Consider the following 20,267-nt stretch of genomic DNA (forward strand, 5'->3'; position numbering starts at 1 on the left):
TTTCCCCCCATGATACCACAATTGTTTGATTAACATTCTATATATTATAGACAGTCTATATATTAAAATCACACACCAGATAATTTCCCCCAACAGTTAACCAAGCATTCCCTTAAGACATAACAGATAATGTTTGCGTGAATACTTGCCAAGACAGATATTTTGAAATACTGCAATTCTGTGTATATGTGTATATCGGGATTGCGCCCTGTCTGAGGCGTCTTTGTGCGTTATCTGTCAGTCAGAGTAAGATTTCTTTTCATGAACAAGGGAAAGGTACTCCACAAGGTAAAACGTACAAATAAAGATACTTTTAGATGTTTAATTGTTATTTGGAGCATTGGGATCACTAGATGGAGGCTTACAATTTTTTTGTGAAAAGTCTTGCCTGCATGTAGCTCAAAATTATCCCATGCACATTCTGAGTAATTTCGCCAGCACGGTTCTCACACACACACACACGCACACACACACACACACACACACACACACACACACACACACACACACACACCCTCGGTGCCACCAATATGATTGACTATTGTCAATTCTTGATAATTCGCACACCCAGTATCAATTTTAGTAGTTGTTCATCATGTCTGGCAGTAATGGTCTTGCCCTTATACGTTTTTTAATTGTAACAGTAGCAAACGCACAGGGTTTGGTCAGGTGTTAATATTCAAAGCCTTACAGTACTACAGTTCAGACTGGGATATGTACTTAAACAAAAAAATGTAATTAGTCTCTTATGCTGAATATGTTCACTTTTCCCCAGGATTCTTTGATGAATAGGAGGTTCAAAAGAACAGCATTTCTCTGAAATAGAAAGCTTTCAAAAAATCCTAAAAAATATTGTACACAACTGTTTTCACCATTGATAATATTCATAAATGTTTTTTGAGCATCAAATCCTCATATCAGAATGAATTCTGAAGGATCATGTGACACCAAAGACTGGAGTAATGATGATAAATTCAACTTTGATCACAGGAATAAATCACACTTTACTATATTCACATATAAAACAGATGTTTTACATTATAATAATATTTTACAATATTACTGTTTTTTCTGTATTTCCGATCAAATAAATGCATCCTTGGTGAGCAGAAGAGACTTATTTTAAAAACAAGAAATGTTGATTTCTTTCAAACATTAAACAGAGCTTTTATTTTGGTGGAAATAAAATTATATTTTTTGCATTCCATTCGACTGTGTAGAAAGAACCTTTTTATTTTCTAATTTATTTTTCTAGTTACCGGGCAACTGACGAGTAACGTTACGTTTTAGCACTGGTTTTCTCGCACTTGGACTTTTGAACCCTGGCTAACAAGCGAATAGTGTCTGGCCGATGACGCCGAACCAGCATTAGTAGCTCGTCTGTTTGATCGGACCACACAGGCCTGCCTTCGCTCCCTACGTGCATCAATGAGCCTTGGCCGCCGATGACCCTGTCACCGGTTCATCACTGTTCCTTCCTTGGAGCATTTTTGATAGATACTGACCACTGCGGACTGGGAACACCCCACAGGAGCTGCAGTTTTGGAGATGCTCTGATCCAGGCCATCACAATTTGGCCCGTGTTAAACTCGCTCAAATCATTACGCCTGCCCATTTTTCCTGCTTCTAACACATCAACTTTGAGGGCAAAATGTCCACTTGCTGCCTAATATATCCCACCCAATAACAAGTGGCGTGATGAAGAGATAATCAGTGTTATTCACTTGGTCATAATGTTATGCCTGATCGGTGTATTTACACATTTACGATCATTAAAACCTTTGCACGTGACATCAAGCTCTTTAAAAAGGACATAACAATTTTTATCATGGGATTCAACTAGGCCTACTTGTTAGACCGAACAACACAACTGTCTATCAGGAACTCTGTTTAATCAGAAGTGTAGCGTGAGCACCACCATCTGGCAGAGTGTTAGACTGGCTACTAAAATCATCACTGATCTAGTTAAAGATTCATTCAGTCTGCTTGCTCTTCTCTCACTTCCGAGTGGTACCACGAGAAAATGAACCTCGCCAGCACAAGTGTGGCCACTAAAAAAAACAATTATCTCTCCTTACCCGCTGGGACAACAGAGACAGGCTTTATATATTTCTGTTGACTGGGCTTTTAAGGCAAACGGCTGTTTGGATTAACAGCAGATGGAATGACACGGACATCTGTCTGACAATTTGTTTAGCCGAGCACAAACGAATGCCCAATGCAGCAATTTAGCTTCTGTTATCGTGCTTAAGTTCTCATCAGATAGATGCAAGCTGCAACCATGGGAGTTGTGGACAACAAATATTAGTCAGCCTTAAGACTGCAGCTCAATAAAACATTGGATATGTCTAAGCTCAAGATGTTAATGTTTTTAACAATGAGATATTACACAATCGCTCCGTTGCCTGCAGAGGGAGCATTTTAAGGCATCATGTGTTCCCGAGGCTGTTCTGAAAGTTAGGTAGGTCAAATTCAAAGGTAGCATCCCATGGATCATTTGTGGAGGAGGGAATCACAAAATGTACATTGAACCCTTGTGAAAAAGAAGTGCACTTAATTGTATTGAATGTGCACTTGTAGTGTTATCTTAAATGCTATATTTAAGCTTTTTTTTTTTAACTGTACCTGTTAATGAAATAAAAGGCAACTTATGTGTACTTAAAAAGAGTTGCCTGCACTTTTATGACTGTTTCTTAAAAATTGCACAGTGTAAAGTCAAGTTAAAAGTTTTAAGTGCATGTTAAATCATTGTTTTAATGAACTTTTATCATGCTTTAAAGTACATTAATTTTGATGTGTTACTAGCATACTACTGAATATGCACTTGTAGTGTAATGTTAAAAGTTATATTTAAGCCATATTAAAAAAACTTTAGCTGTTAATGAATCTACAAAAAAACTTTAGCTTTTAATGAATGAACACTTATGTGTACTTAAAAAGAGTTGCTTATGATTGTTTCTTAAAAAAATGCTCTGTGTAAAGTTGTTACCAAAAGTTTTAAGTGCATGTTAAATCATTGTTTTAACTTTTATCATGCTTTAAAGTACATTTTTATTAACAGTGTTATTAACATACTAAAGCACATGTAAAGTACTTTATTATAATCTTAACTGTTATTTGATAATACATTTAAAGTTAAGACATTTTATATGCACTAAATTGTTTAAAGTTTAAATACGTTTTGTTTTGATCATAAATGCGTGTCAGTGCATTCTGTAGTACACTTTAACCATATTTCAAAGATAATTGAAGCAATTATAAAATTACATAAAGACGTTCTTAAGTCCTACTAAAAGCACTCTAAAATTATTTATTTGCAATTAACATGCAGTTAATTGTCTGAAAGCATTACTTTCAGTTTGCACAAGTATATTTTTTTTAAGTATATTGTTTCTGCTCTTTTAAAAAATGTTAAAGTGTACTTTTTCACAAGGGAAATTCTCAGTACCGAACATTATAGTTTCAAAATAAGTATTATATCAATATTTGTGTCTGTTATCAAGGGCATTTATTGTGTCCAAAATCACATACGTTCCTACTATATAGTAACAGTATGTTACAAAATAAGTCCAAATTCACAGTATAAGAGTAGGCTAAAAGTACCTGGATGGCCCACTCCTTCTGGTTAGATTCTGAAGTGCATATGATGGACACTTTACTATCCCACAGAAGAGGATTTGTGAATGGCAGTAAAATGACACAACTGACGCTGGTAGATCATATGATAATGACAACATGGCGAATATGCAGTACATCCAGATTACATTCACATTCATACTATATAGAACATACTTTTCAATATAGTTTCTGTATAGTACTTTATCAGTTATAATGTAAGTAGGGTAGGCCGTGTACAGTTGGAACAGAGGGACAGCTGAAACACTTGGTGCACATCATTACTTACCCATGAGTTTTTGCTCCACATATGCATAGTAGCATCCTCATTGATCGGGGAAAATGATTACGCATATGTGGAGCAAAAATCATGTGTAAGGAGTGATGCGCACAAAGTTATTCAAGGTGTTTCAACCATGCCTCTGTTCCAGCTGTACCTGCACGTGTCCGATTTTGTTAATCTGCACCCACCCGTACCCGCAGTGCTTAAAACCGCATCCGACCCATTTTCCAACAGCAGCACTAAATAAAATCTGCACCCGACCCAACCCTCTTAACCCTTTTCCGGCCTTCGTTTGGGAATTACACTCATGGTCTTTGGGGTCTCCACAGACCCCAGGCAACAAAATGTAATTTTATAACAAAACAATTGTTTTCTTTAGAACGAATGTAATTTTACTCTATTTATTAATATTTTTACTCAACATCTGTGCAGTTTTTGGAGTATTTCTAATAATTTTTAAATTTATATAAATAAATTAAAAAATCTATTTTTTTTATGGATTTTCACACAAAATCATTTTTTTATGTAAAATTAAATTTATAAAAGACGCAAATTTCTAACTTTAATTCGTGGGGATAACATGGATAATTTGACATGGTTTAGTGTAAAATATTTTGGAAAATACAGTTTTAAAATAATAAAAAATTACTTTTACTAGTATCTATGAAAGACATCTTTTCACAAGCATTTTTCAGTTGGATTCATATCTAAATGTTATGAAATCACATTTATAACAATTCAAAATAGTTAATTTTGTCAAAGTTGAGCATTTTTTTGTACTTTCAATGATGTTACATTATGATTAGAATCAAACCTGATCAAGAGAAAAGTTGGAGTCTTTAGAGTTTATCATTTATTTCAAACATTGATTTTCTTATAATTCTACAAATTTAATCTACACTTCAGTTACTAACTGTAACAGAACAAAAATTAAAAAAAATGAACAGTTATATTACATATTGAGTAAAAAATACACAACATGAACATCAAAATGCAATGAACTGAACAGCAATAACATGCAATAGCAAATGTATTCCTGTGTGTGAGTGTGTGTGTGTGTGTGTGTGTGTGTGTGAGCATGATCATTTTGCATTGTGGATGTTTTATGCATTGTTGGAAGTGTGCCACTTTATTTCTGTATGCGTGTTCTGTGTTGTTTCTGCTTTTGAGGATGAATTTTGTCCATTTTCTAAGCGGGGTCCTGAGTGTGACTTTTTTTGTCACACGAACATAAAAACAGATTTTTTTTTGTTGTAGATCTAGAGAGTGTTGACCACCGTGCAAAGTCTCATGCCATTTGGACAAAGGGGAAAAAAAATAAAATTTGAGCAAACGTCCTTTGGGGTCAGAAATAAAAAATAGAACCAACACCCGACCCGCACTTGAAATAAAATCAGTTGAGCATATCACATTATAGACGCACTTACAAAAATGTTTATTGCCAGGTCATACAGAAGTTATTACACGACCATTAACACAAGGACAACTTCAGCTGAAGCTGCCAAAAGGCTACATCCTGAAGAACATGGTTATGTGTCCTTATCATCTCTACGAGGCACCTTCAGTTCTGTCCCCTTTGAAAAAATACAGTTCGATAGAACTGCTTGAGCTTGGTTTGTTACCACAGTTATCTGCGTGCTTCCTTAGAAGATGAAGTTCCACATTTGCGGCTATCCAACACAAAATCTTTAAGGCAGGCTTTGCATGCAGCAAAGCCTTTCACAATATTGTTTTCTTCATCTGAGATAACTCCAAATTTCTCCCACACACTGGACTTGATTTTTGATGACGTATTGCCGACAACTTTACAATCTCCACTAGCTATTATTTTCTTCAACTCCTCAAGATTCATCTAGACAACTGCAGAGCAGGCAGATTGTGCGGGCGCGGTTGTGATGTTTTAAAAGTGAGAGACTCCTGGGAGGGCGCGGCTACAAATAAACTGATATGGATTTGAAATTATTTTATCAACTTGAAATACATGCAGGTTTCTCTTTTTGTAGATGTGTTCCTAAAAACATGCATATATTTTTACGTTTGCACGTGAAGACCCATGTTTCCCCCTTGTCCGAGCCGACAAGACCCGCCCCCGTATCCGACACAGTTTGGATATAGTGATGACGATTTCAAAACACGGCCTCATGAAGCTTCGAAGCGTTATGAATCAGTGAGCCGAATCAGCAGTTTGGATCGCCAAATTTCAGCAGTTTGGCGGTTTGACACGTGATCCGAATCATGATTCGACTCACTTATTCATAACGCTTCGAAGCTTCATGAGGCCATGTTTTGAAATCGTCATCACTATATAAGTCGTTATTTAGGGTTTTTTTGCGCAGAAAAACTATTCTCGCCGATTCATAAAGTTATTTTAGAACCACTGTAGTGAGATGGACTTTGTAACGACGTCTTTAGTACCTTTTAAGGGTCTTGAGAGTGAACCGTGCCATTGTGCCAATGGAGGCCTTTCAGAGCCATCAGATTTCAACTAAAATATCTTAATTTGTGTTCCGAAGATGAAAGGAGGTCTTACGGGTGTCGAACGACATGAGGGTAAGTAATTAATTACAGAATTTTCATTTTTGGGTGAACTAACCCTTTAAGAGAGTATGCGATTTCGGATGCAGCCGAAGTAGGTTCACTTACTAAGTGTAAGTGTAAGTGTAAGTAGCTTCAGTCAGCGGCCATCTTAAAAATGCCCCCTGTGAGCTATTTCCAGTCATGCAAGTAAAGATCCTATTAACTTGAATGGGGAAAGACCCTTTGAAATAGTTTGCCACCATCAGTTGCTTCACTTCACTGTCATTTAAAAATCCTCTCCCATAGAGACAGAGTGACACGCGTCATAATCGGAAAACCACGCCCACAGGGGGGGAAAACAAGCCGACGTCTCCATTGACTTTGTATTGCGTGAACTGGCCTCTTTGTCATTTCTTACTTATAACAAAAAACAGAACAATGTCTAAAAGCTGCTATGTGACAAGGTGTACAGCAAACAAGCTAAAAACCCCAGAACCAAAAACACAGCAGTTTTCATAAGCTGTCGACCCAAAAAAATGAGCATTTGGATATTTGACTTAACAGTGACAACATTTTTACTGCACACATAAGCATTCTGAGGCATACTAAGTGTCAGGATCCCAATGTACCCATTCTTCCTGCTGATGCTTCACGTCTCCTTAAAGGCTGGCTTTTACGGTTCGGTAGCTTATAAAAACTTAGTTCTGGGTTCTTTAGCTTGTTTGCTGTACACCTTGTCAGCTAGCCCTTTTAGATACTGTTCTGTTTTTGTTATAAGTCGATATATTTTGCTATACGTTTTTTGTTACCGGCGTGGGCGTGGCCTAAATGCGCTCTGTCTCTATGGCCTCATGCGCACTTCGGAATCTCAGCAGAAGTAGTCGCCAATCCAGGTACTTTTCGTCTACTGTTGAAAGAATACTGTGAATTCATAGCTATTACACTTTTAACATACTGTTTTTCGCCTACGATATAGTAAAGAAGTGGGCACATTTGGATATAACCATTGGACTTTTAACAGAAAGGTGGGACTTCCAGACCAGACAGGAAGCAATGTGAGAGAGATAGGGACAGGATTGTAAAGAAGCCAGTCTCCAGCTCACATTTAAAATAAACAAGTTCAGGTCACTTTATTGCTATCGAAAGGCTCTGGTACTATTTGTATGCCTATTAGGTGATCATCCTTAGCAAAGTGCTATCATATAACTTGAAAGAAATTGAGTCACTTGTTTGTGTTTTTTATAACCACAATTTTTTGCATTTCACAGTCACCTGTCACTTTCCATTTGTCTCTTTACTATACATTTCCCTGATCTATTTTTTATGTATGACTTTATTGATACAGTAAAGCAGTAGAATTTAAATATAGAAGACTTTTGTTCCAACAACAGACAACACATTGTTCCTCTGTATATGTGTACATGACTGGAATGGCAACACATTTGACTACGGTATGTCCTCATTTAAATATCAAGGTAAATGTGTGTGTTAATGGAGGTCTTATTAAATGAGCCATGCCATACTTTACTGTATGTGCAGCATAATGGGAACAACACACCAGACTAAACAAAGTGCCATGACTGTCATAACAGGCTTTTACTAAAACAACCATCATATTTCTGCATAAAGACAAATGCCAAAGGAATCTTTTTCTTAAAACTGAACACAGTTTCTGGTGTTAAATAGACTAAATGACTCCATATACAATACAATTTCTTGATGTCAATATTTAACTAGCAGATTTTTTTTATATTTTCTAAAGAAAATATGAGTGGTGTTTGCTCATGCAAAACTCAGTGCCATGCTTCTAGCATGTACTGGATGGTTGCCATTCTGAGAAGTTTTGTGTGGTTTCTAAGGTGTTGCTAGTCTCTTTGTAAGTTGATTTAGGTGGTTGCTAACTGGCCCAAGTCAAAGGATCCAACAACCCAAGGTCATTTTATCATCCATCAGGAGAAAATACTCGACCGCAAATATCTCTCTTCAACAAGCTGCAAAGTTAAAGGTATCATTCATGTCTGTTGCGGAAATAAATTGGCACTTCCATTTAAATGTTTTTAATCAATTAATACATTTAAATATAAAGGGCAAACTCTAAACTATGAGCAGTGATAATAATAGTGATTATTGCATTAATAATTGTAGAATTGGCTACAAAATACTGCATCTAAATAAGGATTTCAGATCTGTGCTGCATGTTCGTGAATTTCTACGATTCGATGTTTTCAGTTTAGAATCCAAACTCATTCATTCTCAATAAGCAGGGTTAGCTTTTAGTGCATCTTGCTTGTTAAAAATGACATTTAAATAGTATTCTATTTATATATAAATCAGAAAGGGTCCTACCTGATGAAGTGGATAAGAAATCACAGTTTCAGAGTGTGAGCCAAACTGCGTGAACTGCAGACGAGTGCCCTATTACTGAACTGCACGAACAAGACTAGTCAAATTCGCCTGACACTTACACACACATCAGCATGTACAAACACAATCCACCCCCCACTGATGAAAACATGTCTCGTGTCTGTATTTTCACAGTATGTGCTTGTTAAGACCACCACCCCCAGCATACACCCACTCAACATTAATGCTCCTCCTATCTGAGTGGCACATCTCAAGCTCAGTGGTCAGTTATTTCACGCTATCCTCCCATTGTGCAAAGGCAAATCGTGACAACTCTAATTGGCCTCCCCCAAAGATATATTAATAGCACTGTCACCAACGTCAGACATTGAAGATGAAGAGGAAATTGGTTGTCTCCTGTTCCTCTTCCATCCTTCAAGCTCAAATGTGACTTTTTCCATTGCCGACTTCGCTGTCAGTCAAATAAAAATACGTGCGAGTGCACATACCGCACTATGTGGCCGTTGCGTCACTGGTTGAGTCGCACACCACTTGACGTACTCGGTGTACAAACTGGAGGGGCTGCTGCTCGGAGGTCTGACATCTGAGACAGAAGCATAGGAAAGGAAAACAAAGTAGGGAAGCAGAGGTCTGGATGGGTAGGTTGGAGCTGGCAGCGTGTAGACATGAGAAAGAACATGGAGAACTTGTTTTTGAGAAAACTTTATGGACTGACCTTTGAGGTCAGGTCACCTGATCCGTTTCTGCAATCCGTGGATGTTCTTTCATGCTAGTTCAAATCCAGTTTAACTCTATGTTTGCATGACCAAATAAGAAAGCTCTGGGTCTTCTGATTTATGATTAGCGAGCCCAAAACCAACCAACAATTTGTTGATAGTCCTTTTGGGCAAACTGGAGTTTCTCGTGTGACTCTTCTGAAGTAGGCATTAGTAGATTGCATTATTAAATTTGTAGATTGAGACTATTCCAGGAATATTCTTATTTTATAATCACAGCGGTTTGTTCTTCATACCTTAGGGTAAAAGGAATGAACATAAAGCTTAAATAATTATTCTCCACTATTGGGGAGTAAAAACGCCCCCCAAAAAGCCCTCATTTTCTCTCTCTCATGTTGTTCCAAAACAAATAAGACTTTCATTCACCTTTGAAAGGTGAATGACGAGATTTTTTAAGAATTTTCCTCATCAATTTAAGTAATTAACATTTTCATAGTTCAAAATGTACGTAATGAAAGAAATCGTAAAAGTAATCCATATGAATTGAGCAGTCGAGAACTTGATGTGACTATATTTGATGTGCTCTACTGTATGTATGTGCAATGATCAGCGTTCATGTGTGAATAAAAGCCTTAATTAAAGAGGCCATATGTGACCCTTGACCACAAAACCAGTCATATGGGGCAAATTTGTGACATTGAGATTTATGCATCATCCGAAAGCTGAATAAATACGCTTTCCATTGATGTATGGTTTGTTATGCTGCATTCACACCAAACGCGAATAGAGCGTCAAAATGGTGTCTACCGCGTCTAGTTGGACGCTTGAACATTTTGAATCCATTTGCGCGTCTACAGCGAATTGGACGCGCGTATAAATCGAGCGTTTGAAGCGAAATAGACATGCGTTCAAGGTGCTCCAGGAGAATATGTCATAAAACACCACTCTGCCTCTTTTCATTTTCATTAAAAATATATATTAAACATTAATAGCCACACAAATGTGGTCCAGGCAACGCAGTACATTATCTTCACTGCATGTATATTTAAATATCCTTAAAACATTAAGTTATGAAACTTCTCTTTGCCCTCAGTCCAAACGATTTGGCAGACAACAAATAATAGATTCATGAGAGCAAAGATCGCCCGTTAGATCCACACAAGACAAACCACTACAGGACATCAGAGCCAGCGGCAAATGTCAGAAGGACTAGCCGAGGAAAGGTTGCTCTCGCTGGGGTTAATGAGCGCTGAGCGCCCGGTGATCGCCTGGATCTCACAACTCCAAAAACGCAAGATTATAATTTTTTTAAATAGGCGATCCCTTTATAAATAAACCACAGATTTGAGCTTTAAACAACTACATTCTCACCTGAAAAAGTCTTAAAACCTCATTTTGTTACACAATAGTAGTAATTTTAAATTATGCAGGGTTTCTCATCCCGTCACTTTACCACGTAACAGCAGCAAGCAGGCTCGAACTGGACGTGCGAATGAGGCGGAATCGCGTCCATCGCGCCGCAGGACCTCCAGACGTGCGTCAACGCGCCTTTCCATTGACTTAACATTGAAATCACTCCTGACGCTCTATTTGCGTTTGGTGTGAAAGCAGCATGAGGGTGCAAAAAAATCTAAATATTGATAAAATCGCCTTTAAAGTTGTCCAAATGAAGTCATTAGCAATGCATATTACCTCTAATACATTTTTATATATTTTCATTAGAACAAATTACATGATCTTTACTTAATATCCTAATGAGGGTGTTTGGCATAAAATAAAAATCAATCATTTTGACCCATTCAATGTATTGTTCGCTATTGCCACAAAAATACCTGTGTGACTTATGACTAGTTTTGTGGTCCAGGGTCACATATTATTGTCATGTATGTAACAGAGGGTCAGACAACAGGAATGCAGGATGTTTATTCAAACAGAGAAAGCAGATGGCAGGCAATATGGCTGACTTAAAGGGGTCATGAACTGCATTGTTTTATAATGTTTACTGTGGTGCGCTTATAATCTTAGTGTGATTTTGACATCAAAAATTGTCAATTTAGAAATAAAAAGGCATTTTTCCTACACTCTAAAAAAAAAAAGTTCTATATGGCACCAAAAATGTTTTTTGGCTCGTAAATTGGTGCTATATAGCACTAAAAAAGGTTCCCCTATGATTACGAGCCAAGAACCATTTTTGGTGCCATATAGAACCTTTTTTTTTTTAGAGTGTACCCTGATTTTAGCCCTCGGATTTTTCTATGTGAATGGCCGTGTCTGCTGTGAGACTTCAGTGTAAACGCCCACTGCTATGATTGGCTGACATCTTTGTATATGAAATAGCTATTACATGTGGAACAAGTATTGTGCAACTCTCTTGAACACTTTTAGCATGTTTTTACTATTACAGCTCTCAAGGTTAACTAATAGTGGAAAAGTGTTCATTATAGCATTTTATTTAGATCTATGGCATTGTATTTAGATCATGGCATGAAAGGTTGCAGTGATGAGCATTGTAGCCGATCACTGACATGTTGAGCTCATGAATGCAGTGATCGCATCATTGCAACTCGATCTCTGCAAACTTCATCATATCTAACAGTGCAAACACAATTTAAAGTTCATGACCCCTTTAATTTGTAGAGTTCTTAGTATTACAGGTACATGATGACTTGAGGAGAAGGTAACGTAATGACGGCAGGTAGACACAGGTGATGACGAGTCAGGTAAATCCATACACATTTAGTGAATGACAACACAATAAGGGTAGGCAAGGTGTGTGCATGTGTGTGTCTTGATGAGGTGATAATCAGTGGTGGGTGTGGGTGATGGCTGAATGACTGCTGGTGAACCAGGAGGGATGCTGGGAAGTGTGGTCCAGAGTGTGAGTGAAGGAGTGTAGCAGTGAAGGAGGACCGGTGAACTTGAGACATGTATGCCCTTTTATAAAGTTTATAGGTTTTCATGCTTGAATGTTCAAAAATAAAATAAAAATTCTTCACATATTTCACATTGTCGCATCTCCTCTCTTCCCAGTCTGCATGTAACTCTTTGTAATCCCGGTCTTTATGAAGCCTCTCCTTCCGAAAAATGCAATATGCTCTGATTGGTCAGCCGGACCAGTGTGTTGACATGTTTCTTTAGAAATTTGAACAAACGCAAAGTGAAAGCATGCGTGTGTATTTTAGTGCATAAAAACAAACACAAGATAACAAATTTGCATGAGAGCCCTCTCTGACAAAGCATATCACAAATCAAAAACAAGTATAAAATAGCAGCACACATCGGATGAGGCATTGAAATTGATGGTGTCAAAACAAAAATCACTTTTGCTTCAGTGTTGGTATTATATAATAATGTTTCTATTTACTTTACTTCCTCAAATTTTTCTGGACACATCTAAATTGACAGTAAATAAAACAGCAACAGTTTTTCACTGAAAAGTGTCTATAATAATGTAATAAATGGCTATAACTTGTGGATTGTTACATGTTGTCCAGTGTTAATTTTGACAGCAAATTTTTATTTAGTTTTAGTCATAGTCTTTTGACTAAAATGCCATTGAGTTGTAGTCATATTTTAGTCACCTGAATTGTTTTTAGTTTTAGTCTAGTTTTAGTCGACTAATTATCATAAGATTTTAGTCGACTAATTCTACAGTAGATTTAGTCTCCTAAAATCTAATGAGTTTAGTTAAATTGTAATACATTAAGCATTTAAGCATTACAGAACCGACTGTCACTTGAACTGACATTTTGACATCATTTTGTTTTTGACATTAAAAATACACAAGAGAGCTCAATTCAATTGTTTTGTTAATTTTTTTTAAAACATCTATATAGTTTTTATAACTTTGTATTTCTGTTTTAGTTAGTAGGCCTTATCAGGTTAAGCTAAAGCTTCAAATAAGTTTGTTTATTTATTCTTTAATTTCAGTTAACATTTATTTAATTTCAAGTAATGAAGTTTTTTAATGGTTTTAGTTAACTATTATAACCCTGATACGTTACTGAATAGGTGTCAAATACTGGTCTTTCCTCCTGACTATGAATTAAATGGGAATTAAATTAAATATAGTTTATTGTGTAAGCAAAAACGAATATATAATGCGTGACTTTTAATTATAAACAAGCTCGAAATACACATTAACTCTTATTTTGAAATGTCTGCGCCTTACTATTGCAGTTGCAGGAGCCCATTTAAGTTCAGGAGATAAAATATGCATTGTTAGAACTGTCTATCGTAAAGTAAACATTGTTATTATTCATCAGCATTAGTTCATAAACAATTGCCTGGTATAAATGTGCGTTATTCATTGATTGTGAACCGCTCTGGAGCGCTGTATTGGGGATGCGTGAGCCTGTAGAACGTGCAACACTGCCGTGTCCTCCAGCAGTTAGATCAGCACATTCAAATCAAATGTGCGCATCTGTTACACAGGATATCAGTTCTGACTGGATCCCTTCCCTAATCGACCCTCCCTAACATTTTCGTCTCGTTTTTACTTGTTGATGAAAATGAGAGTACGTTTTCGTCATAGTTTTTGTCATCCAAACACTAGTTTTTATTTAGTTATCATCTGGTTTTCGTCAGTGAAAAAAAGTTGTTGATGAAAATTATGACAAAAATTATTCGTCAACGAAATTAACACTGATGTTGACAAAATTTCATCTGAAAGTCTAAAACATTCAAAGTTTCAAGATATCATTCAGACTTCAAGAGGCTCTGTTTGAGTTCACAGGTAAATTCATCCATTCTTAAACAAAATAAATGTAAAATTAGGACTTTAAATGAGCTACATTGAAACTACTATCCCTTTCGCTTCACGTTTGACGTTACGCCAGAATGACAGAATTCCGACGCAACGTCTCCGTTCCCTCCTTCATGTTTAACATGGCACTTGATGCTGACTGCTAGAATGGGTTAGAAAAACAAAGAACAGTACAGGCGAGTCAGGTGCCCCAAAAATGTTCTTTCCAAGGCACAGCAACAGAGCAAATTACACAAGATATGATATCTTCTGACACAAAAACACTTTGCACAATAGACTTTTATAGGTAGGCCTACATCAACAGTGAAAATGGCAAATCTTGAGAAAAGACAGCTGTATATTACAAACAATTGCATTATGGGAGACTAGTGCTTTGCACTAAACCCAGCCAAGACAAATTCTGCTAGGATGTGAGGGTTGGTTTTATCACCTTTCCAAACATTTTTTCACATCATCTCATGAGAGTAGTTAAATGCACACATATCTCTCTTAGGTTGTCTGTGTGGTGTGGATTTACTTGATAACATTTAAGGAAAAAAAAGGAAACAAGCAATGAGGTCAATTCTTCAAACAATATGGACAAGTTGATAAGACACGCTTAAAGGGTTAGTTCACCCAAAAATGAAAATTCTGTCATTAATTACTCACCCTCATGTCGTTGGACACCCGTCAGACCTCCGTTCATATTCGGAACACAAATGAAGATATTTTAGTTGAAAGCTGATGGCTGAGAAAGGCTTCAGATAGGCCTCCATTGGCATTCAGTACATTTGACACTTCCAAGATCCATGAAAGGCACTTAAAACGTCGTTACAAAGTCCATCTCACCACAGTGGCTCTACAATAATCTTACGATGCGACGACCATAGTTTTTGTGCGCAAAAAAAAATCAAAATAACACCTTTATCCAACTTGTTCTCGACTTCTGTGTGTGCCTCCACGACGCATGCGCGAGAATATGACGTAGCGCCGGCGTTCGGGAATCCATGAAATACACACTTAAGCCCCATTTTGAGCACTACGCCGAGACCTAAAGCACGATCAATGTAGAATACAACAGCTTAGACACGCGCGTCTTCCTCTGCTCGTAAACAAATCGCTTCTGGGTCATATGTCCGAACGCCGGATCTGCGGATTACTTATTTTACTGTAGTTAATGTTAGTTTTTTTTTAATGACTGACCAATATGTTTTGTAAAATAAAACAGCACATGGAACATTTAATTTTAAACAAATCTGAAGTTTTAGCATTTTATTCCATTACCACTAGATATGTTTTCATCCACTTCACACTTTATTATTAATTTTGGGATATCACATAAAAAAAAAGGATGGAATGGAAATGCCAAGATGCAAATACATTCCAAAAATGTGCGATAAAAACTATTGTGTTCAATTGAGGAGGATTATTATTATAATGTGCATAAACTACAATAGAAACACATTTACCAAATAAATCCCTCTATGTGCAACAAAAAAGTGTTGTGACTTTGCCTCAACAGATCATGTGATGAGAATCGTCTTGACGACCCACCAGTGGACCAATTTTATTGCGAAGCATCTCAAATGTTGAATTGATCATTCTGAAATGCGCGAGCCAAATTTTGTCATCAAAATGGTTGGGTATAATTCCCTCCCAGAAGTGTCTTACATGATTGCGTTCTCAAACACCATCCGCCTCAGAATACAAGATGACATGACACAATTTCATCTGCACGCTCTGAGGCACAAGTCATTTATGATATAAGATAAAAGAACCACAGTGGCTTCCCCGATTGCAGGAACTTTCATTTTTATTACAGATATTTTGCGCCAATGTCTATTGACTGTTTTGTTCTTATTCACAATAGTTTTATGCAATATTCAAACGCTATCTCATGACCAATTCATATGTATTTTACGAGGTGGCTAATTCGTACAAATTTGTGCAATTTAATTTGTCTAAACCACAGTGACGGGTAGGTTTAGGGGCGGGGTTAGGGGAAGGTCATTCATACAAATTCATACGAATTGGGCAACTCGTCAAATCCGTACAATTTAGCAAAAATCAAAAAAATTTAGGTCGTACAAATTCGTACAAATTAGCCGCCTCGTAAAATATGTGCGAATTGCCGTGAGATCGGGTTGGATATTCCAATTTTGCAAGTTAAATTTGAAAAAGTTTCATGGATCCATCCATCCATCCAACCAACCTGTACAGGCTTGTGTGACAATGCGTCATCTTATACTGTAAATTCCTATTGAAATACTAAATAATATGTAATTTTATATGTGAAGCATTTATATGGTATCACCATTTTAAAGCTTTCTGTTTAGTGGCAGTAACTCTTTGGGGGATCTCCCATAGTGACTTTTGCATCTGTTATGTCAATGACTAAAGACGCATCTTTCGCGCTGTCCTTATCCAGCCACCAAGGTTTAGAAAATATTTACAGCCACTTTCACAAGGGGCACACGAGAGGTTGTTAGCTTAGCTGTTGCTGCCTGACATTTTATCTGTAATGGACAGTAACCGGAATGTTTTATTGGGTCGTGTGACTATGATAGTGATGCGTTTGCTTCGGATGGTTCATATCAAGCCAAGTGTTACGACCCTTAAACCAACATCAAAGGCAATTAGAGACCAAATCCCAGGTCCACAGATCTTCAAAGAAAGAGATTGTGTATTTGTGTGGCCTTCCTAATAATCAGTGTGGGTTGAAGAACAGTGACTTTTGAAAGATATTACAACAAATATCCCCTACTTTTGCCATTTAGTGCCCATTTCAGAGGCACTATTTCGAAACAATCTGTGGAATTGGCGGAAACCAGTCTGCTAGTTTATGGAAATTGCTGACCTTAGATTAAAACAAATGTTTCTAACACACTACAGTTTGTCAGAGACAATCTCCCGAATGTCAAAAAACACAAACTTATTATCCCAAACAGGAAATGGGGATGGTGGGAAAGACACTATAAAAAAGGGGAAAATTAACCACTACTTTCTCTAGTTCTTTTCAAATGAATCATATTCATTTGGTTTGATGGATGTTGAGGTTTTATAATTCATGCATATATTTATAGATAATTCATGTGGTTCACTGAACTGAAAAATGATTGATATGACAATTTAGAATGTAATTTCACTATGTTTAGCATTGCGTTTCATGTTGTGCCATGACAAACTTAACTAAATATGTGTAATTTTATGTGTAATTTGTCGTGGCAAGGCAAAATAAGGATTTTGTTATTTTTTTGTGTGATTTTGTGTCTATACTGTAGATGCCCATGCCCTGACTAAACTTGATGCAATACCTTTCCAATGAAGTGCAATTTGTCTGCCCACGTTGAAATCAAAAAATAATTCTAAAATTAAATAGGGCAGTCAGTGGGAGGCTTTGTTGTTAAAATCTTAGTATGTGTTTGTGTTTCCCAACATGTTTTCTGTGAAGTCTGTCCAGTGTTGAGTCAAGAGCTTGAAGAGAGCAGGACAGTGGGGTCATTGAATTTGTTCTATCAGCCATGACCACCAGTAGGCATTCTCTCCAGCTGGATGACCAGCCCTTCTTTTTCTCTCGATAGGCATCTGGGCCAAGTTTACTTCACAGCTGAATCAACAGAACCCAAACGGTATACAGTGGATCAGAGGGAGCATGTATCTCCATGTTTTTTTCACTATAGGCAGAGTGATAAACAAGCCTGACTAGAAATAAAAACAACTTATTCTCATGCCACTAAGAAGAGCCAAAATAGTGTTTCAAAGAACGACTGAACAAACAGTTACTTTACACACATTGAAGCATAAATATGTTTATCAGGAGAACAACAAACCTATCATTCAAATCAATCCATCCATCAATCCATCCACCCACCCACCCATCCGGCCTATGGACAGCTGTTTGGAAATGTGGGAGCCAGAGGAAGATGAACTCCCTCTGCTGAGTCTTGGTTTCTCCAAAAGTTTCATCCCTGTATTTGTTTTATTTCAACTTGGCCAGATTCCACAGCATTCCAAGTTCAAGACATGTGACCAATAGAAGATTGATACGTCACGTTGTGTCCTCTTAGCTCAGGGGTGTACAATCCTGCACCTGAAGGGCCAGCTTCCTGCAGCTTTTAGTGGAGATGGGCGTATCGATATGAAATATCGATATATCGATACTGATGTGAGCATCGAAAAGTATCGATACTCAAATAAAAATATTGATACTAAGGTGTTATATTGTACATCCTACTTTCCCTGCAAAAATACATTGTACTCACATAAAGCAATATATAGCAAATCTCGGCTCGTTGAAAAATTTAAACTGTATTGCACAGCTCTGTATACAAGTTGGATATATATTACATATCCCACTATTGTTTAATTAGGGGTTCAAGCACGAAGTGCTGAAACCCTATTGTAATTGTAAGGGTTTTTATTATTATTATTCTCCGCTAAAACGCATCGTGCAGCCCAAACCGTAAGGGCTGGAGCGTTGAAACTTTGTCAGATGGTAGCCCAAAAATCGAGGAGAGGTTATCAAATTATGAGCCAAATTGGCCTATAGGTGGCGCTATAGCAATCAATTGTGCGAAACTGCTCATAACTCCTAAACCGTATGTCATAGACTCAAGTGTCTTATATCATTGGAAAGCTGAATACCTGACGTAAATAATGTATATCTCCGATTTCATTTCCGGTATGCAAATTTTTCCGTCATTTTGAATTTTGTTGAAAAACTACTTTTGCGAACTAGTCCCTGGATTTTAGCCCGATCGGAACCAAACCAGTGCAGAAATGTTCTCTGGAGTCTGAATATCAATAATTATCGAAAAAAAGTTGAAATTTCGATTCACGGTTGCTAAGGTTCAGAAAACGAATGTTGTGGGAGGAGCCTATTTTACTAAAATGGCTATAACTCAAGAACAAAATGAGATATCTTTACCAACCTTGGTACACATATGTATGGGCTGAGTGTTTGGTCACGATAAAACAATCGCGACGATTGAACACTTGGTGGCGCTATAACACAAAAAAAACATGAAAATGGCTATAACCACCCGACCGCTAGTCCGATTGACTTGAAAATTGGTATGCAGTGTCTTGATCCAAGGTGCCATATATGTCTATGAGGACATTGGCGTATCTTAAAAAACATGGCCGCTATCGGCCAATGAATTTTGAGTACATCTAAGACAAGGTTAACGGAAGCTGATCGGAATGAAACTCGGTGGGCATGTTTGACTCATGGCCCTAGAGGTCTGTAAGAATTTTGAAAGAAATCGGCCACTAGTTGGCGCTAACAAGTTTTATGGCACTGTAATCACGTGGTGTTTAACACATCCATGAAATATGCATATCGTTTGATAGACCTCCTCATATTGAACAACTTTGCCTCTGGAACCATTGCTGTCAATCCAATTGTTCATTAAATATTTGCAATTATGTTAAAAACCTACTTTTGCGAACTAGTCCCTGGTTTTTTGCCCGATCAGAACCAAACCAGTCTAGGACAATTCTTTGGACTCTCTAGATCAATAATTATCAAAAAAAAGTCCAACTTTTGCATGTAAATGGCTATAACAGTGTCATTTAGAAGAGGGATGTAGCAAAATACACTCAATAGCCTATAAATCTTAATGGAAAACTCAAAACGTCACTAAAATTGTTATGTATATGTGACATAACATGCTGAAGAAGTGTGCAAAGTTTCATGGAGATTGGACCATAGGTGGCGCTATAACTGTTAAAAAGCTTTGAAAACCATGTATTCCCTATGATGAATTGCCTGTATTGGCTGTAAATGGTATTTTCCATCTCTGTAATCAGGTGGGGTTAAAAACATCCACATAATATGCATATATTATGATAGATCTCCTCATGCTAAACAACTTTGCCTCAAGAACCAATACTGTCAATCAAATCGTTCATTAAATATTAACGATTATGTTAAAAACCTCTTTTTGCAAACTAGTAATAGATTTTTCGACCTGATCAGAACCAAACCAGTGCAGTACAATTCTCTGGACTCTTTAGAGCAATAATT

The sequence above is a fragment of the Gobio gobio genome (genome assembly GCF_949357685.1).
Source record: "Gobio gobio genome assembly, chromosome: 23".
NCBI classification, from domain to species: Eukaryota; Metazoa; Chordata; class Actinopteri; order Cypriniformes; family Gobionidae; genus Gobio; species Gobio gobio.